The sequence below is a fragment of the Cervus canadensis genome, chromosome 27 (genome assembly GCF_019320065.1).
Source record: "Cervus canadensis isolate Bull #8, Minnesota chromosome 27, ASM1932006v1, whole genome shotgun sequence".
NCBI classification, from domain to species: domain Eukaryota; kingdom Metazoa; phylum Chordata; class Mammalia; order Artiodactyla; family Cervidae; genus Cervus; species Cervus canadensis.
Window position 1 is genome coordinate 6,450,109 of NC_057412.1, and position 19,803 is coordinate 6,469,911.

Here is a 19,803-nt window from a genome sequence, read left to right on the forward strand (position 1 = left end):
GACTTTGAAGGCCAGTGGCATTTGACCGCAGGTCCTCCCCAGGACTGGGGGAAGAAGAGACTCCACTCTTGGCGGGCACAAACAAGCCATCACAGGGAGAAGGCTGCACACTGCAGCTGGAGAAAGCCTCATGCAGCCACGAAGACCCAGCGCAGCCACAAATAAACAAACAATTAAAAATATAAAGACTGTATTAGAAAAAGGAAGCAAGACATCCACCGTAGTACCCGACACACTGGTACTGAATAAGCTGGACTTTCCTCTCCCTTTAGCCTTAATCTAGAAAGCAAGTGTGATGATGCTTATTTTATACCTTCCCTTAAGCCCTTCCTCTGTTCAACCGAAGTCTTCAGGAAGTTCCTCCAACCCGCACATTTTTTTTTTTTTTTTTTTTTAGAAAGCTTAATATAATTAACATTTCAAACACTATCGATTGTAATGAGGATGGTTGTCTTAACAGAGGTAGAGTTGAGAGAACCAAGTCAGGGGCAAGGAGGGACTAGGTCAGGGAAAGCTAGGCTCTGGAGGTGACGCTGGTCCCCTGGTCGGAGGAGATGGCAAAGGGCTGCAGACAGGAACAGCCTTCTCCTCCTTGATGTGTTGGTAAGACTCGCACACTTTAGTGGCTGGCAGCTGGTGGTATCTCTTCTTTCAGGATCAGTGATTGGTTTCTTTAGCATTTAGCTCTCTTGGGGGAAAGAAAATTGGTATGAACCTATTACCATTGTTGTTTGGTCGCCAAGTCACGTCCGACTCTTCTGCGACCCCATGATTGTAGCCCGCCAGTTTCCTCTGTCCGTGAGATTTCCCAGGCAAGAATACTGGAGTGGGGTGCCATGTCCTCCTCCAGGGGAATCTTCCCGATCTAGGGATGGAACCTGTGTCTCTTGCATTGGCAGGCAGATTCTTTACCACTGAGCCACCAAATACATGTAAGCAACATGGAGTTCTTATTTAATATTTTAGGGATGTAACAGGAAGACTCTAGAAGATTGATTTGAATGAGGCTCCATGGCACATGAACCGAGGGTTTACAGTTCCTATTTCATCAGACATGACAAATCTTAGCTAATCTATATGTTCCTACCCAGTCAGGGCAATCTCAGACTTGAAAAGAGGACAGTCGGGTTTGTGCTTGCAAACTTTTTCCTTAAATACAATTAACGAGAAACTTCTATGTCTGGCTTCGGTTTCCCATCCTTTTATGGACGATATCTTCTTGGCAAACAAATTACCCTGAAATTTGATAAGACTTGAAACGGGACTAAAGTTCAGTGTATGCAATTTTATTTTTACCTTTCTCAAACCTCAAAACGTTAATGAAACTTAAACATGCATCCTTTTCTTGTTTTTGTTTGACACATATAAATCCTAAAAAAATTCAAACTCAGCAGGTTGACCCACTTAGCTGTAAATTCTGGCCAGATTACCTTCAGAATCTTCTCTGGGCAAATTTCATATATTTCATTTTTTTTCTAAAGACAGTTGTAGGGTGATCCCCAGCCATCATAATCTGTTTTTGTTTCACTGTGTTTCAGGTAAACACCCACTGACTTTGAGGTCCTAAGTTTCTTTCAGCTTTGATAAGCGATTTTTAAAAGAGTATTTCCAGCACTAGAGTAGGCGTACTTGTTGTGAATACTTTCTTGAACTAGATTTATCTTAGTTTTGTGGGTTCACTCTTCCATTTAGATCACAAACAGTTCATAGCACAATTGCATCACTAATCCTAATAGAGTTGGGTGCTTGCTTTTCCTCTCCACTCCCTATCACATCAGGTTATAACAATGATGATATATCATCTGCTTTTAGTTACTTGCTTATTCAAGGAGAAGACTAGTGTGTCTTCTGCCACACAGAGATAACATGTTCTGTATAAATCATAAGAAGACTGTTCCCTGGGGTCAGAGAGAGAGAAGTGGCATGAATTCTAAATATTAAAACTATAATGAATTGGTTTCACTTTAAAATTATTCATTCATTTCCATTGTTTTTTTTCCCCTGCTCAAAAAGTAGTGTTTTGATCCATCAGTTTAGACCAAATTATGCAGCAATAACAAATTTAAAATCTCAGAGGCTTGCAGTAACAAATAGGTATTCATCATTTGTTTGACATATTAGATGTAGCTTGGTTATAGCTCTGTCTTATGTCTTCTTTATTTTGAAGGAGCAGGGAGCGTAGACTAATAGCAGAACCACACAATGGCTTTTAAAGGATTTGTTCAGAAGTGGATCATGTAACTTCCTCTCATATTTCATTGGCCATTGCAAATCACACAGCTAAGCTTGGAATGAGTGGTGTAGTCCTCGCCAAAGAGGGGGCCTAAAGGGAGGAGCCAAGTAGGAAGAAACTGGATGAAGGAGCAGCACATATTTGGAAAAATTAATTCAATGTTAATATTTTTTTTACTATCTCTTTAAATATATACACAAATAAACATATACAAACAGTGTGGCTATAGAGTAATAAGCACAATATTCTTTAAAATATTCTTATCTGAATTTTTGGTTTCTGAGTAACATGTCTCTTTGACAAGGTATTTAAATTTCTCCAACATTGTTCAAAGTCCTGTGAACATTAGTTGTATAGTCTCAATCCTTTGAGGGGGAGTTTGAGGTTTGGAAATGCCTAGTACTCAATTCTAGTCAGTCTGTGTAATTTACCTTAAAGTTCTTAACAGCCCTTCTGACATTTGTTATGTGTTATCAGTCAAGCTTTAACTTTTTTTTTATCAAGTTTTAACTTTTCAAGAGTATAGGATGTATCTATCATTTGCTATTTTATTAAATAGTTCAAAATTTTAAACTTTCTTCTGTAGTTCATGAAGCTCTATTGCAAACCACTTCAAAAAGTGAATTCTAATAATATTTTGAACATTGGTTGTATGGATTAAAATATATGCCTAATATTAGGAGGTGAATATTTCAGGCACAAAGAACCCATTTGGGGAAAAAAACCCACTTGGGTACTTACATTTTGGTTGATTTTATAAAGAATACAGCAAAACCATGAGATAATAAGTTTTGGCTAGAGCCTCTCCTGCTGGCTTCTCATAATAAGTTTTGACTAGGACCTCTCAAAGCTGGTAGGGTTTGGTTGGGGTAAGTAAGATTCAATGCATTAAAAAATAATTGGTTTATTTATGAGACTTCTAATAAAATAAAAATATTTTTGTTCCAATAGTTACTAGAGTGGAAAAAATTGGTTTTCATTAACTTTGCAATAATTCAATCTTAGCTTTTGTGAGCTTGCACTTTTTGGATCTTATTTACAGCTTTTGGTTCATTTCCTGTATTAGAGTATTTTATAGTCATTCCACATTTGTTTTTGTTGTTGTTTTTCTTTTTCTACAAGAATTGCAAGTTCCTTGAGGAGATGAAACCAAGTCTTCATATTCCTGGCATGCACCCTATAATGCTCGTAGTTATAATTACAATATCAAATTGCACTATAAGCACTAACATATATGAATTACTTATAATGTGCTCAGCATATTTTTCAGCAATTTCTCAAACTTCTTTAAAGTTATGAGGTAGTAAGTTTAGATTACTCCCAGTTTATAAATGTGAAAACTGAGTTAAATTGAGGTGAAGAAATCTGTTTTCTTTAATTAATTAATTTTTATTTTTGGTTGCACTCGGTCTTTGTTGCTATGCGCAGGCTTCCTCTAGTTGCGGCGAGCAGGAACTACTGTCTGTGGTGTGAGGGCTTCTCATCGCAGCGGTCTCTCTCCTTGTGGACACAGGCTCCAGGCACTCAGGCGTCAGTGGTTGCAGCAGTGGGCTCAGAAATTGTAGTGCGTGGCCTTAGTTGCTCTGTAGCATGTGAAATCTTCCCGGAGACCAGGGATCTAACTGGTGTCCCTTGCATTGGCAGGCAGATTCTTAGGCACTGCACCACCAGAAAAGTCCAAGAAATCTGTTCTAACAGCACAGCTAGTAAGTAGTTAAGTTCAGTTGGTTCCTGCCTCTAGACTGCATGTGCGTGTGCTAACTTGCTTCAGTCATTTCCAACTCTGTAGGACCCTATGGATTGCAGCCTGCCAGGCTCCTCAGTCCAGGATTCTACAGGCAAGAATACTGAAGTGGGTTGCTGTGCCCTCCTCCAGGGAACCTTCTCAATCCAGGGATGGAACCTGCATCTCTTAAGTCTCTTGCATTGGCAAGCAAGTTCTTTACCACTCAGAGGAACCAGAGATCAAATTGCCAACATTCGCTGGATCATCAAAAAAGCAAGAGAGTTCCAGAAAAACTTCTATTTCTGCTTTATTGACTATACCAAAGCCTTTGACTGTGTGGATCACAATAAACTGTGGAAAATTCTGAAAGAGATGGGAATACCAGACCACCTGACCTGCCTCTTGAGAAACCTGTATGCAGGCCAGGAAGCAACAGTTAGAACTGAACATGGAATGACAGACTGGTTCCAAATAGGAAAAGGAGTACATCAAGGCTGTATATTGTCACCCTGCTTATTTAACTTATATGCAGAGTACATCATGAGAAATGCTGGGCTGGAAGGAGCACAAGCTGGAATCAAGATTGCTGGGAGAAATATCAATAACCTCAGATATGCAGATGACACCACCCTTATGGCAGAAAGTGAAGAAGGACTAAAAAGTCTCTTGATGAACGTGAAAGAGGAGAGTGAAAAAGTTGGCTTAAAGCTCAACATTCAGAAAACTAAGATCATGGCATCTGGTCCCATCAGTTCATGGGAAATAGATGGGGAACAGTGGAAACAGTGGCTGGCTTTGTTTTTTGGCCAAAATCACTGGAGATGGTGATTGCAGCCAAGAAATTAAAGGACACTTACTCCTTGGAAGGAAAGTTATGACCAACCTAGATAGCATATTAAAAAGCAGAGACATTACTTTGTCAACAAAGGTCCATCTAGTCAAGGCTATGGTTTTTCCAGTGGTCATGTATGGATGTGAGAGCTGGACTATAAAGAAAGCTGAGCACCGAAGAATTGATGCTTTTGAACTGTGGTGTTGGAGAAGACTCTGGAGAGTCCCTTGGACTGCAAGGAGATCCAACCAGTCCATCCTAAAGGAGATCAGTCCTGGGTGTTCATTGGAAGGACTGATGTTGAAACTGAAACTCCAGTATTTTGGCCACCTGATGCAAAGAGCTGACTCACTGGAAAAGACCCTGATGTTGGGAAAGATCGAAGGCAGGAGGAGAAGGGGATGACAGAGGATGAGATGGTTAGATGGCATCACTGACTCAATGGACATGCATTTGGGTAAACTCCGGGAGTTGGTGATGGACAGGGAGGCCTGGCGTGCTGCAGTCTATGGTGCTGCAAAGAGTGGGACATGACTGAGCCACTGAACTGAACTGAGTGCCACCTCTAAACTGCATATGCTGCCAAATATATGTTTGTTAGCATATTATTCATTCAATTATAAAAAATATTACTCACAAGCAGTATCTTGGGGAAAGGAAAGAACAGATAAAAAGTCATGGTATTGACCTTCATATCTGACTCAGACCCACTGATTAGGAAGAGAAAGATGAATGAAGTTTTCCAATGTTAAGTCTTGAACAAGAAGGAATTACTCAGAGAACTGGGAAGAGATAGATGTCCCAGCAGAGAGAACATTTAAAAAATAAATAGCTAGATTAAATATTTGAGAAATGCAAATACAGCCACGTTCTAGTGTGTGTCAAGAGGACAGGAAAGCTAAACAGAGGCCAGAGGCTGGCTGGTTTGGACCATGTTAAGGCTAACCAGCAATGATGAAAGGAGGCTCTGGAGAATTTTAAGAAGAGCATGTAACGTGGATGACTTTTTACTGCCGTGTTGTAAAATCTCCTGTACTTTCCATTGCTGTTTTCTAACAGTATTACTTAAAGCATTCAAGGATGATGCCTATGCTAATTAAACAATATGGTGGCACATTGACCTAAGACATTCCTGAATTTGGAGTTTGGACAGTTTACAATTCAAGATAAAAATGTACATTAACCATTAAAAGAATGAAAAGAAAACAGAAAATGAACCACAGAGCATACCTAGTAGAAAGGTCCAATGTGCTTGAGGAATGGAATTGCTCAAGAAATGGTTGACCAGGTTGATGGTTACAAAAATGTATCCTTTTCTCAAAAATCTGCCTTTGGAAATGCATTTGTAACTGTATCACAATAGCTGAATAGTTGTATTTTTGGTAACAGTTTAATGTTTTGCTTAGGCCATTTACTACCTTTAGGTTCACAAGTCCATCTTTAAATGGGCACACTTTCTGAAAACATTTCAAAAAACAGTCCACTTTCGACTGGGTAAATAAAGAAGTGAAAAATCCATGTTGAGTTTTAATTGAGCCAAGTAGTATTTAAAAGAGAGAAAATTGGAAGCTTTTCTTCATTCTTTCTGACAGCGTATGAAAAGTGATTGATCCGCGAGCATCCGAGATGGATGAGATTGCAAACACGTGGCTGCCATGCTCCAGGCAAGTTCCATTGTGTAAACCAGCTGGACTGATGAGTACTGTCAGTGCTTTACACGATACAGAAGACATGCTTTTCTGCACATTCTGCTAGTACAAAATGTGGTTTCCAAAAGATAAAAATGTTTACCCTTGGCAGGCTTTGGCATGCATGGGTGTCATTTCAATAATTTTGTGCAGTGGAAGTGTGGAAGGAGAATCAGACATTTGGGTTACGAAACATGTACAATCTACAAAATTCCTCAATTTTTTTGGGGAGCTTATCAATACCTGCTACTTAGAAGAAATTTTTAGTCTCCAATTGTTGGCTTAAAAATGAATCCTTGTTAGCTTAAAAATGTTACAAATCATATTAGCCAAGCCCTTATTGCTATGATGACATTCGCTTCAATAATTTGCCATGCTTGCTAAAATTTTGGCAGATGTTGCCGTGCTTTCATATCTAAGACCCCACACAAATGCTACTTTCTTTGTAGACTTTCCTGATTCCTCTCAGCTTCTCATTTGTATAGATCTCTATAAAAGCTTCCCTGATAGCTCAGTTCGTAAAGAATCCGCTTGTAATGCAGGAGACCCCAGTTAGATTCCTGCGTTGGGAAGATCTGCTGGAGAAGGGATAGGCTACCCACTCCAGTATTCTTGGGCTTCCCTTGTGACTCAGCTGGTTAAAAATCCACCTGTAATGTGGGAGGCCTGGGTTCAATCCTGGGGTTGGGAAGATGCCCTGGAGTAAGGGAAAGGCTTCCCACTCCAGTATTCTGGGCTGGAGAATTCCATGGACTGTATAGTTCATGGGGTTTGCAAAGAGTCAGGCTATGACTGAGACTTTCACTTTCACTTTCTATAAAAGCTACACATTTGTTGAATGAATTATTTGCTCCTCACAGGAAACATGGTATACATATCTTTTCATTATCAGTAGAGATATAATTCACAACCATAAAATCAGTGTACATTTAAATGGTTTTTAGTATTTGCATAAAGTTGTGTGATCACCACTAACTAATTCCAGAACATTTTCATTACCCACAAAGAAATCCAGTACCCAATAGCGGCCATTCCCCATCCGTTTATTATGTTATAACGTGTATTAGTATTTCATTGTTTTTATTACAGAATAACATTCCTTGGCATTGAGATATCCATTCACCATTCATCAGTTAGATGGATGTTTAAGTTGTTTGCACTTCTCGACTGTTATGCATTATGTTGCTATAAACATTCAAGTACAAGTTCTTGTGTGGAAAATGTGATATATTTAAATATATTATATTAGAATTTATTTTTTTACTTTTAATATTTATTTTTATACATTTAAATATATTTTATTAAAATTAAGACATTATTAACTTTTAACAATTTATTAAAGAATGAATTCAACATTAAAATATTTAAAATACATAAAAACATACTATTAACATTTTGGCTTATCTTTTAGACTTCTCTGGTTGCTTTTATGATACTTTTGTTTAAAAAAATTTAATATCAAAATATGCTTCCTGTTTGACATTCTATTTTTGCTTTACTTTCCCTATAGTTATGTTTACAGAGTATATATATTTCTAGGATAGAATTTTTAATAATATTATACATCTCTATATTTTATTTTAAATATTAGGTTAATTAGGTTATATTTTCATACATTATAACTACGATTCTTGAGGGTAATTACTTTGCTTTGTTCTCCAACTTTTGTTTTCCCTTCCATTAGAAACAGCAAGTATCTAGAGTAGTAGTCTCTCAAATGTTTGCTGAAATGAGTTTAATGAGTCACAGAATTTCAGGTTTGGAAAGAGTCTTTAAGGGTCAGCTTTTACTGTGAATAACATGCGTGACATGCTTTTTTAGTCAAAAGTTGGTTTAACTAATGACTATAATTTTGACTTTTAAATTTGCTTATTTAACCTCTGTGTTTTTAATTAAACTGTTTTGGAAGAGTCAAAGGAGAATAATAGGAAATTTGTTCCTAACTAAAATCATGATAATGTTTAGCAACTTCCTTGATTCCTGTGTGATAAAATTTGAAACTTGGAGAAAGTTGATGAATGAATTTTTGGGCCAATTTAAAATTACATTAGTGAAAATATATATTATTTTTTAAAGTTATGGAATGTTCAACAAAGTCATTAAAAAAATCTCAACTACTTCCAGTGTTGTCAGATATTCACAGGTTGTTTCTGTATTTATTTTGCATGTTGGATCCAAACTTCATATTTTAACATTGCTGTTGACACTTTATCTACTGCTGAATCATAGTAATATCACTAACTGTATATCGCCAAGTTGAACTTGTTCCAGTTTTTAAAAATATCATTAATCTCATCACCTAGATTGTAGTACTGAAATCCTACTTCCCACTTCAGGAAACTAAGGCTTCTTGGAAGAATAGCTGATTCCAGGTTCCAAGGCAGGAAATGCAAAAAACAAGCAACTTGTGCCAAATTCAATGAAGCCGTTAGAGGCCACCTGGGCTGAGACCACCAGGAGCCAACGTAAAGAGGCCACCTCACTAGTAAAGGATGGGACAGTTTGGGTTCTTTTTAACTTATTTATTTTTAATTGAAGGATAATTGCTTTACAGTATTGTGTTGGTTTTTACCAAACATCAATATAAATCAGCCATAGGTTTACCCAGGGACAATCTGAGTTTTAATAAAGATTTTAACTGCCATAGAGTGAACTCATCAAATATATTGAAATCCTTCAGTCAATTCTGTTCAGTCACTCAGATGTGTCTGACTCTTTGCGACCCCATGGACTGCAGAACTCTGGGCTTCCCTGTCCATCACCAACTCCCAGAGCATACTCAAACTCATGTCCATTGAGTTGGTGATGCCATCCAACCCTCTCATCCTCCTCTGTCATCCCCTTCTCCTCCTGCCCTCAATCTTTCTCAGCATCAGGGTCTTTTCAAATGAGTCAGCTCTTTGCATCAGGTGGCCAGAGTATTGGAGTTTCAGCTTCAGCAACAGTCCTTCCGATGAACACCCAGGACTGACCTCCTATAGGATGGCCTAGTTGGATCTTCTTGCAGTCCAAGGGACTCTCAAGAGTATTCTCCAACACCATAGTTCAAAAGCATCAGTTCTTTGGTTCTTTCTTTATTGTCCATCTCTCACATCCATATGTGACTACTGGAAGAACCATAGCCTTGACTAGATGGACCTTTGTTGGCAAAGTAATGTAATTAAAAAATAATTGGTCATTTTGGGAAGATAATAGAGAATCCATTCATTATCTTGAAAACTAGTTTAGAAGAGGGAAGAATCAAGCATGTAGTTTGTCTTTCCCACATGGAGTGTTGGATAACAAATAGTAGATGAGAAGCATCTTTGTACAGAGTAGTTCAGTAAATACATAAAAAGACCTGATAGACTTATAATATCACCAGTTTGCAACACACATGAAATGCAGATTGAAGCATTGAGCTGCTGTCACAAGAGAGGAAGCCAGACATGATGTGCCTTCTGATGAAACAAGTCTTCACTACCAGTAGTCTTGCCAAAGGTCTCAAATTTGAGACTGATCACAACTCTGGACTCAGCTGCTCATTTGCAGGAAGTAGAGGGGGCAGAGAAACTTGGTGAATTGCACTGTGCATATGCAACCAACACAGCTCAGCCTGAGGGAAAGAAGACAAGTTAAAGGGCCTGTGCTTTTCACAGAAACATTGAATGAGGATAAAGAGGATGAAGAGGGACACTGAAGATTGAAAGTCACTTAGTAGATACATTGCTTTTTTAAAAAAAAATTGGGTAAGACTAAACTAAAGAAAATATCTGGAGTTTGTCACATTGATGAGAAGACTATAAAATGCAAGGAAGCATTTACTGTAAAGGCAGGAGGGAGGTGGCTGTGTTTGGGATGGGCCACATGGAGGGAATTCTGGGGGGCTGGCAAAATATTTATTGACTCAGGTGAAGGTTGCAGTAGCATTGTATTAGTCTCCATTGTTGCCATGGGAAAATTACATATATATATACACACTTAAAACAACAAAACTTATTCTCTCACAATTCTGTAGGTCAGAAGTCCAGGTGAGGAATCTAGAGACCTATAGCAGAGACTGGATTCTTTGCTATGGGTCGCAAGGCTAAAAGGAAGTTCTTGGTCAGCTGGACTCTTATCTGGGGGTTCCAAACTGATTGAAGCCTTTGGCAGAATTTATTGAGTTCCTTGTGGCAGGAGTACTGAGAATCCTGTTTCTTTGCTAACTGTCAGTCAACTTCTCAATGCTACCCACATTCATATTACACTGCCCCTCCATCTTCAAACAGCAGTACTGGGTTGCATTCTTTTTGTGCTTTGAATCTCTCTATTTCTCCTTCCCCTGAAACTCTTTTTCTCTTTCCTCTTTTGTTTTTAAGAGTTCATAGGATTACTTTGGTCCCATCCTGATAATCCAGGATAAGCTCCATATTTTAAGGCCAACTGATGAATAAACTTAATTCCATCTCCAAAGTCACAGCAGTATCTAGATTGGTATTTTTTTCTTTTAGATTGGTATTTGATTGAAAAATCAGGGGACCAGAATCCTGGAAGGACATCCTTAGAATTCTGCCTGTACAGGTGTTTTTACCTTATGCATTTGTTTTGTATATTTTTCTGTATTTGTCTCTTGTTTTACAAATATAAATGCTAGAAAGGCATTGAGACATGAAAACTGGCACCTTCTTGTGAAATTACAAACATATTTACCAACTATGATTACCTTTCTTTAGAGAAAAAAACCTCCAAAAAATTTTTTTTCTTATCAGAAATAATTTAACTTTGTCTAGTAAGGTGATGCTCAAAATTCTCCAAGCCAGGCTTCAGCAACAGGTGAACCATGAACTTCCAGATGTTCAAGCTTGTTTTAGAAAAGGCAGAGGAACCAGAGATCAAATTGCCAATATCCGCTGGATCATTGAAAAAGCAAGACAATTCCAGAAAAACATCTATTTCTGCTTTATTGACTGTGCCGTAGCCTTTGACTGTGTGGATCACAATAAACTGGAAAATTCTGAAAGAGATGGGAATACCAGACCACCTGACCTGCCTCTTGAGAAACCTGTATGCAGGCCAGGAAGCAACAGTTAGAACTGGACATGGAACAACAGACTTGTTCCAAATAGGAAAAGGAGTACATCAAGGCTGTATATTGTCACCCTGCTTATTTAACTTATATGCAGAGTACATCATGAGAAATGCTGGGCTGGATGAACCTCAAGCTGGAATCAAGATTGCCGGGAGAAATATCAATAACCTCAGATATGCAGATGATACCACCCTTATGGCAGAAAGTGAAGAAGAACTAAAGAGCCTCTTTAGTTGAAAGAGGATGAAAGTGAAAGAGGAGAGTGAAACAGTTGGCTTAAAGCTTAACATTCAGAAAACTAAGATCATGGTATCTGATTCCATCACCTCATGGGAAATAGATGGGGAGACCGTGGAAACAGTGTCAGACTTTATTTTTTTGGGCTCCAAAATCACTGCAGATGGTGACTGCAGCCATGAAATTAAACGACACTCCTTGGAAGGAAAGTTATGACCAACCTAGATAGCATATTAAAAAACAGAGACATTACTTTGCCAACAAAGGTCCGTCTGGTCAAGGCTATGGTTTTTCCAGTAGTCATGTATGGATGTGAGAGTTGGACTGTGAAGAAAGCTGAGCACTGAAGAATTGATGGTTTGAACTGTGGTGTTGGAGAAGACTCTTGAGAGTCCCTTGGACTGCAAGGAGATCCAACCAGTCCATCCTAAAGGAGATCAGTCCTGGGTGTTCATTGGAAGGACTGATACTGAAGCTGAAACTCTGATAGTTTGGCCACCTCATGCGAAGAGTTGACTCATTGGAAAAGACCCTGATGCTGGGAGGGATTGGGGCAGGAGGAGAAGGGGACGACAGAGGATGAGATGGTTGGATGGCATCACCGACTCGATGGACATGGGTTTGGGTAAACTCCGGGAGTTGGTGATGGACAGGGAGGCCTGGCATGCTGCAGTCCATGGGGTCGCAAAGAGTCGGACATGACTGAGGAACTGAACTGAACTGAACTGAACTGAAGAGTAGTAAAAAATGTAGATATAAAAAAGTAAATTCTGAAATTTACTGCTTTTATGTCTGTTAGTAACTCTAAAGTGCAAGTGAAATTCGTTCAGTTGTGTCCTACTCTTTGCAACCCAATGGACTATACAGTCCATGGAATTCTCCAGCCCAGAATACTGGAGTGGGTAGCTTTTCCCTTCATCCAGGGAATCTTACCAACCCTGGGATCGAATCCAGGTCTCCTATATTGCAGGCGGATTCTTTACCAACTGAGCAACAAGGGAAGCCCAAGAATATTGGAGTGGGTAGCCTATCCCTTCTCCAGGGGATCTTGCTGACCTAGGAATCGAACCAGGGTCTCTCTTTGGGGTCTTCTGTTTTGCAGGTGGATTCTTTACCAACTGAGCTACGAGAGAAACCCTAAGTAAGTCTTAAATCATTTGCAATAAAAGGCCATGCCTTAATAAAACATTGTTTGATGGAATTAAGCTTGGTTTTAAAGGTTCATTCTCTGTGGTGAGTTACGGATTCATAAGATACTTGAATCCATTTTGTCTGCTTTTATGAGAGCTTTTATGACAGCTGACACTCTAGTTTTTCTGCTGTTACCTTCTGGTATATTTATCGTGAATTTTTTTTTCCCTAAGTTATTTGTGGTGTATCAAAGTTGATCTACACAAGAGGTGGGCAAATTTTTCCTTTAAAACACAGTAAATACTTTCAGTTTTGTAGGCTGTATCATCTCCATATTCAATTCCATCATTGCAGACCAAAAGAACATAGATGATACATAAATTAATAGGTACAGATGGATTTGGTCCTTGAGGCATAGTTGACAAAGCCCTAGTCTACTCAATAAATATTTCCTTATTGTGTGTGTGTTCAGTATTTTGCTCATGAAATATTTTCACTGGATTCATTTGTATATCATACAAAATAAACAAAATGGAGGCAGTCACCAAAACTGATAATCTCCTTTAGTCATAGCATAAAGATTTCAGTCTTAGAACCAGTTTTTCAAGCATGTGTAATGTACATATATGGATTCCTCTCTGAGCTTTGATGATGAAGCTAAGTATATTCATGTCAATCTTCTTATTCATTTATCCATACAACAAATATTTATTGAGCAGCTACTATGTGCCAGGCACTATTCTATCTGATGGAGATAAGCAATTAACTAAACAGAGTCCACTCCATCTCCATGCACATATACTAGTTGGCCTGCTATTGATGTCAAGAGTCCAAAACATAGTAAGCTTTTTCTAATAGTTTCTCCCTGACTTGCAATAGACCAGCATATGAATACAAATGTTACTGCACTTTTATTACTAGATTTAAATATTGTTTGCATATGCTTTCCTATAAATTGACTATTCAATTATTGTTGAAAAAAATCTATGCATCTCAATGTTCATTGTAGCACTATTTATAGCAGCCAAGACATGGAAGCAACCTAAATGTCCATCAACAGATAAATGGATAAAGTAAATGTGATATATATATATCAGTTCAGTTCAGTTCACTCACTCAGTTGTTTCCGACTCTTTGTGACCCCATGAATCGCAGTATGCCAGGCCTCCCTGTCCATCACCAACTCCTGGAGTTTACTCAAACTCATGTCCATTGAGTCGGTGATGCCATCCGGCCATCTCATCCTCTGTCATCCCTTTCTCCTCCTGCCCCCAATCCCTCCCAGCATCAGGGTCTTTCCCAATGAGTCAACTCTTCGCATGACGTGGCCAAAGTATTGGAGTTTCGGCTTCAGCATCAGTCCTTCCAATGAACACCCAGGATTGATCTCCTTTAGGATGGGATATGATACATATGTGTATATATATGCATACACACACACACACACACACACACACACACAGAATATTTCTCAGCCATGAAAAGAAAAAAGTATTGTCATTTGAAGCAACAAGGATAGACTTAGAGATTATCATACTAAGTAAGCCAAACATGTGATATGTGACAAAGGCAAATATATGATAAAAAATACAAATATATAATATTGTTGATATGTGGAATTAAAAAAAAGGTAGAAATGAACTTACATACAAAACAAAAATAGACCCACAGACATAAAAAAACAAACTTACAGTTACCAAAAAGAAAAGGGGGGTGGGATAAGTTAGGAGCTTGGAAGGAACATAAACACAGCAAATAAACAACAAGGGTGCACTGTATAGCACAGGGAACTCTACACAATATTTTGTAATAATCTATAAGAAAACAGAATTCAAAAAAGAATATATATGTAATATATATACATATTCAATTATATATAACTGAATCATGGCTGTACATCCGAAGCTAGTGAAATTGTAAATCAACAATATGTCAAGTTGAAAAAGAAAAAAAATCTGAGACTCTGTTATATGTTCATTGTATTTTATTTCAGATTTATAAAGGAGCCTGCCAGGATTAAAAATTATTTTGCAAAATTTTACTGTGTAAAACCCACTGAAGGCCTGGGCTATGTGCCATCACACTTTGCTGTCTTCAAGATGTACTGTGTAAATTTGAGAGATGCTTCTTTTACTGGATATATGGCTGTAATTGAAGTCAACTCTAGTTGAAAAATCAGCTGGTGATAATTGGACATGTGGATAGTTTAGCTTGAGCCTCATCAATTCATCATAGCTATCAACAACTTTTTTATTTATTTTTAACTGGCAATTTTTTAACTGAAATTTTATTTTTAACTGGCAATACATATCCATATTTGGCGTTAGAAGAATTTGTTCTTTAAGAAGATCCCAAGACTTTTTTTAATTAAAATTTTTATTTTGTTTTTTAAATTTTTGATATTTTATTTTTTAATTTTTAAAAATGTTTTTTGGGATATAGTTGCTTTACAGTGTCGTGTTAGTTTCTGCCCTACAGAAAAGTGAGTCAGCTATGTTTACATATATCTTTTTCTTTTGAATTTCTTTCCCATCTAGGTCAATACCTTAAGAATTTTAATAACCCTATAATGAAAATAAAATGTAAAACTTTACCTAAAACTTACAATAAGTGACAAAGTGTTAGGCATTCACTTTCTCTTACATAACTGTCAGTTATGCAGTTATCCTCAAGCCTTTCCTGGCATCTAACTGAGTGTGTTGCAGCTTCTCAGGTGGTGCAGTGGTAAAGAATCTGCTTGCAATGCAGGAGGCACAAGAGACGCGGGTTCAATCCCCGGGTCAGGAAGTTCCCCTGAAGAAGAAAATGGCAGCCCATTCCAGTATTCTTGCCGTGGAAAATTCCACGGGCAGAGGAGCCTGGCGGGCTGTAGTCCACAGGGATGCAAAGAGTCGGAGGCGACTGAGTATGCATACGTGCGACTGAGCACAATCATGTGTTCTGCGATCATATCCTTCCTCACGTACTCCTGCATGAGTTAACATGCCTAGGCCTAAAAACTGTTGAGTTACAACTTATCTCCTCAATCACATTTGCAATATATTTAGGTATCATTTACATAAGTGGCTAGAGAAATTTTATTCTAAGATCCGAATAACAAGAAGTTATTCTGGTGGTACTAGTTTCTACTCAATTTTGGTGGATGTGTGCATGCTTGTGTACACATAACATTTTCTTTCTCAAAAAATGCATTATAAATAGTTTAACTGCATAAACAAGTGAGTGGCAAGATTGTAGAACCTTGGAGTTCTTCCATAAAAACCTAAAGATCCTGCAGACATTTGCTCTGTCAATCCCTTTATTTTCTGCATGAAGAAAATGAAGTCGGAGAGATGGTGTGTCCAATGTGAGAGTCCTAAAGTCAGACCCAGGAGGCCTACCCCCTGGTGCTGTGAGTTCTCTATTGCTGTGGCATGAATTTGTATAGCTGAGATACAGAGGCATTGTAGGCTCTGTAATTTACTTTATATATGTACCACCCTTGACATTTGGTGTGTGCAGTTAGTTAGTCTTTGACTTTCCCTGTGGTCAGATACATTGCTGGCAGGATATCCATGGTGGTAGGCAGTGTTATGTGACAGTGGACCGACTCTGGAAGCTTCTGCATGCTCTATATCCTTAAAAAACCCTCTAAATGATTAAAAAAACTTTTTTTTTTTAATGGCGTATAGATGATTTACAATGTTGTGTTACATTTACAATGTTGTGTTACGTTTCAGGTGGTGTACAGCAAACTGATTAAGTTGTGAAAAGTGAAAATGTTAGTTGCTCAGTCGTGTCTGACTCTTTGCAACCCTATGGACTGTAGCCCGCTAGGCTCCTCTCTCCACGGAATTCTCCAGTGAAGAATACTGGAGTGGGTAGTCATTCCCTTCTCCAGGGGATCTTCCAACCCAGGAATGGAACCTGGGTCTCAAGCTTTGCAGACAGATTCTTTACCATCTGAGCCACCAAGGAAGCCCCGATTAAGACATATACTTAATCCACTCTTTTTTAAGATTGCTTTCCCATTTACATCAATATCAATGTAAATAGATCAATATTGCTGTACTGTGCTGTACTATAGATCCCTATTAGTCATCTATTTTATATATGGTAGTGTTAATATGTCAATCCCAATCTCCCAGTTTACTCCTCCCCTCTTACCCCCTGGTTTTTCTGTATCCTTTTGATTAACTATGTATGCTTTAACAGTTAGCACATTGATTCCAAATTTGGGTTTCCATTGCTGAATCTTGTGTTTGTTTGTTAGCATCATGCATGTTAGAAATAGGCTTTAGCTCTCACGAAAGAAATCAAACATATTTTGAACATATGGTGATTAGTTTCTATTCTTTGGAAAAGGGTATAAGACTCTATGGAAGTCTGAATTAGTTTTTTTTTTTTTTTTTTTTGATGTTAATCATATCTGATCTCCTAATTAGTTCTCAGTTCAGGCATCAGTTTAGGAGAACTTCTGATTGCATGGTTCCCTCTGAAAATAGCATCCTGCCTCTGAAATCTTGTTGAGTTTGCTTCAGGTGAATCTTTCATACCATGACCACTGAAAGGGCTTCATACAGCATGTAGAACAAGTCGTATAAATTCTTTTACACTTTCTTGTTGATAAGTATTTATTAATAAATGTCTGTTTGTATGAAGGAATTTGACTAAGTTTTGTTTCCATTAAAATTGCACAGCCAGGTGTGGGACAGTAGTGAACTTTTGCTGTCTCAGCCTTCTTTGGTGTCCAAGAATCTAAGTGTGCAAAACCAAACTGGCTTAGGTAAGTTTGCAACTGCAGGTGATATTTAATTTTCAGAGTCAGTGGGTTCTTAAGTCTTCTACACCCTTAGTATATTTTTTCTTCTTCCCTTTATCCTAGACTTTTGCTAAATTTACAAGAAAGTGTGAGTTGCTACTCTGGCTTTTTATGGCTTCCTGGAAAGTGATTGATTTTGTTGTCCTTCAACTTTCTTTCCTTGCTGGTTCTGTTGCTTTGAGGACACAAAGGTCATGACTGGTCAAGTCCTTATCACCTTTCCTTGTATAATTGAGCCAGGTCCACTGATACTTGGTCATCGAGGTGGTGAGGGAAGCTGACCTGGAGACTTAGAGCTCAGGTGAGTTAGTGGTCCACTGGAGATTCCAGTCATTATGGGCTGAATTGTGTTCTCACAAAATTTGTATGTTGAAATCCCTAATACTTGGTACCTTAGAATGTGACTGTTAAAAGGAAAATTAAATTAAAATGAGTTCTGTAGAGTAAGCCATAAGGCAATATGATTGATTTCTTGAAAGAAGAGGAGACTAGGACTCAGAGTTACAGAGGGAAGATCATAGGGAGATGCTGGGAGAAGGCAACCGTTTACAAGCCAAGGAGAGATGCCTCGGAAGAAACCAACCCTGTGGACACCTTGATCGTGGACTTTCAGCCTCCAGAATGGTGGGACAGTACATTTCCTTTGTGTGAGTCACGCGGTCTGTGGTGCTTTTTAAGGCAGCCATGAAGCTTTCCCGGTGGCTCAGTGGTAAAGAATCCACCTACAATGCAGGACACACAGGTTCGATCCCTGGGTCAGGAAGATCCCCTGGAGGAGGAATGGGGGAACCACCTCAGTATTCTGGATAATCCCATGGACAGAGAAACCTGGTGGCGTACGGTTCGTGTGGTGACCAAGAGTTGGACGCGACTGAGCATGTACACTCTTAACTCTCTTAGAAAATTAATGCACAAGGTCAGTTTGTTCCAGATCGACACCTTCCCTCCCTGCCCTGACCTCTCTCCTTGATCTGTTGCTGCAGCTTTGGCCCTGACTCTGAAAGTTCACACACTGGAATCCGGGTTAAACCTTGCAACATTCCATTTTGCGTGAGAGTGAGTTCCAGGAGGCAGTGTAGTGCCCAGCGGGCCTTGAGGGGTTGGGGCTGGCTTTGGAAAATGAGGCACCTCAGACTCAAATGAGAAACTTCCTGTAGCAGCTCCAGGCCCTGCAAGGAACTGTTAACAGAGATGTTACATTTTGGATTATTTTTATTCTCTTCTCTGCAGGTGAGGAAAACTCTCTCAGGCTCCAAGTTAAAAACACATGCTCCAATACCACAGGAACTAAGATGAGTTTTCAACTCTGTCCTCAGTCCCCAAGGATGGATTTATAGTCAAGGTTTGTGATTTCCCGTCTCCCAACTAAATTATCCATCCCTGAAAATCCACCGTATTAGTTGGAAAGCAAGCCGTAAATAAACCCCAAGTTATCCTGAGATTGGGAGGAAAAAGTTATATATTCCTACCTCCTTTAAAACACATCAGGTGTACTCAGTCATTTTCAACTCTTTCCGACCCCATGTGCTATAGCCTGCCAGACTCCTCTGTCCATGGAATTTTCCAGGCAAGAATACTGTAGTGGGGCGGGATAGTGGATTGCCTATCCCCCTTCTCTAGGGGATCTTCTCAACTCAGGGATTGAACCTGTGGCTCCTGCATCCCCTGCATTGGCAGGTGGATTTTTACCCGTCCCACCTAGGAAGTCTCTAAAATGCATTATCAATCCTTAGAGTCTTAAAGTCAAGTCCAGAACAAGACTGACCAGCCTTGTGTCTATTTCTATTTCGTAGTATATATTTCTGTTCAACTTGTCCTCTGTCCATTGTCAGTGATGGGCACCCTCCGCCCACCACTGACCGTCTTGTTGGCAGTCACTTTGGATATTCAAATATTTAAAAACAGTTAAGTAAAATGTGGGTTTTCTGAAAGATGGGCGTTGGGATTGGAATGAATCAGACTATGGTCTGCCCAAAATAATTTGTGCATCTGCCAGTTTGGGGCCTATCAGTTTTCCATCTGGAACATCACATTTAAAGAAATACATTGGTTATGTCAGTAGAAGTTTGCTACTTAACTTCTGTGAAACTTGCCTATTATAGACA

At 38.8% G+C, this 19,803-nt stretch overlaps 1 long non-coding RNA gene across 1 annotated transcript in view; it reads left to right on the forward strand.

Annotated features, from left to right (window-relative positions):
* The window catches only part of LOC122428882, a 33,861-nt gene extending 14,819 nt beyond the window's left edge, over positions 1-19,042 (forward strand). The window contains exon 3 of the long non-coding RNA XR_006265841.1: positions 18,929-19,042. This is a non-coding gene — a long non-coding RNA (uncharacterized LOC122428882). The remainder of the gene's footprint in view (positions 1-18,928) is intronic.
* Positions 19,043-19,803: the final 761 nt, after the last annotated feature.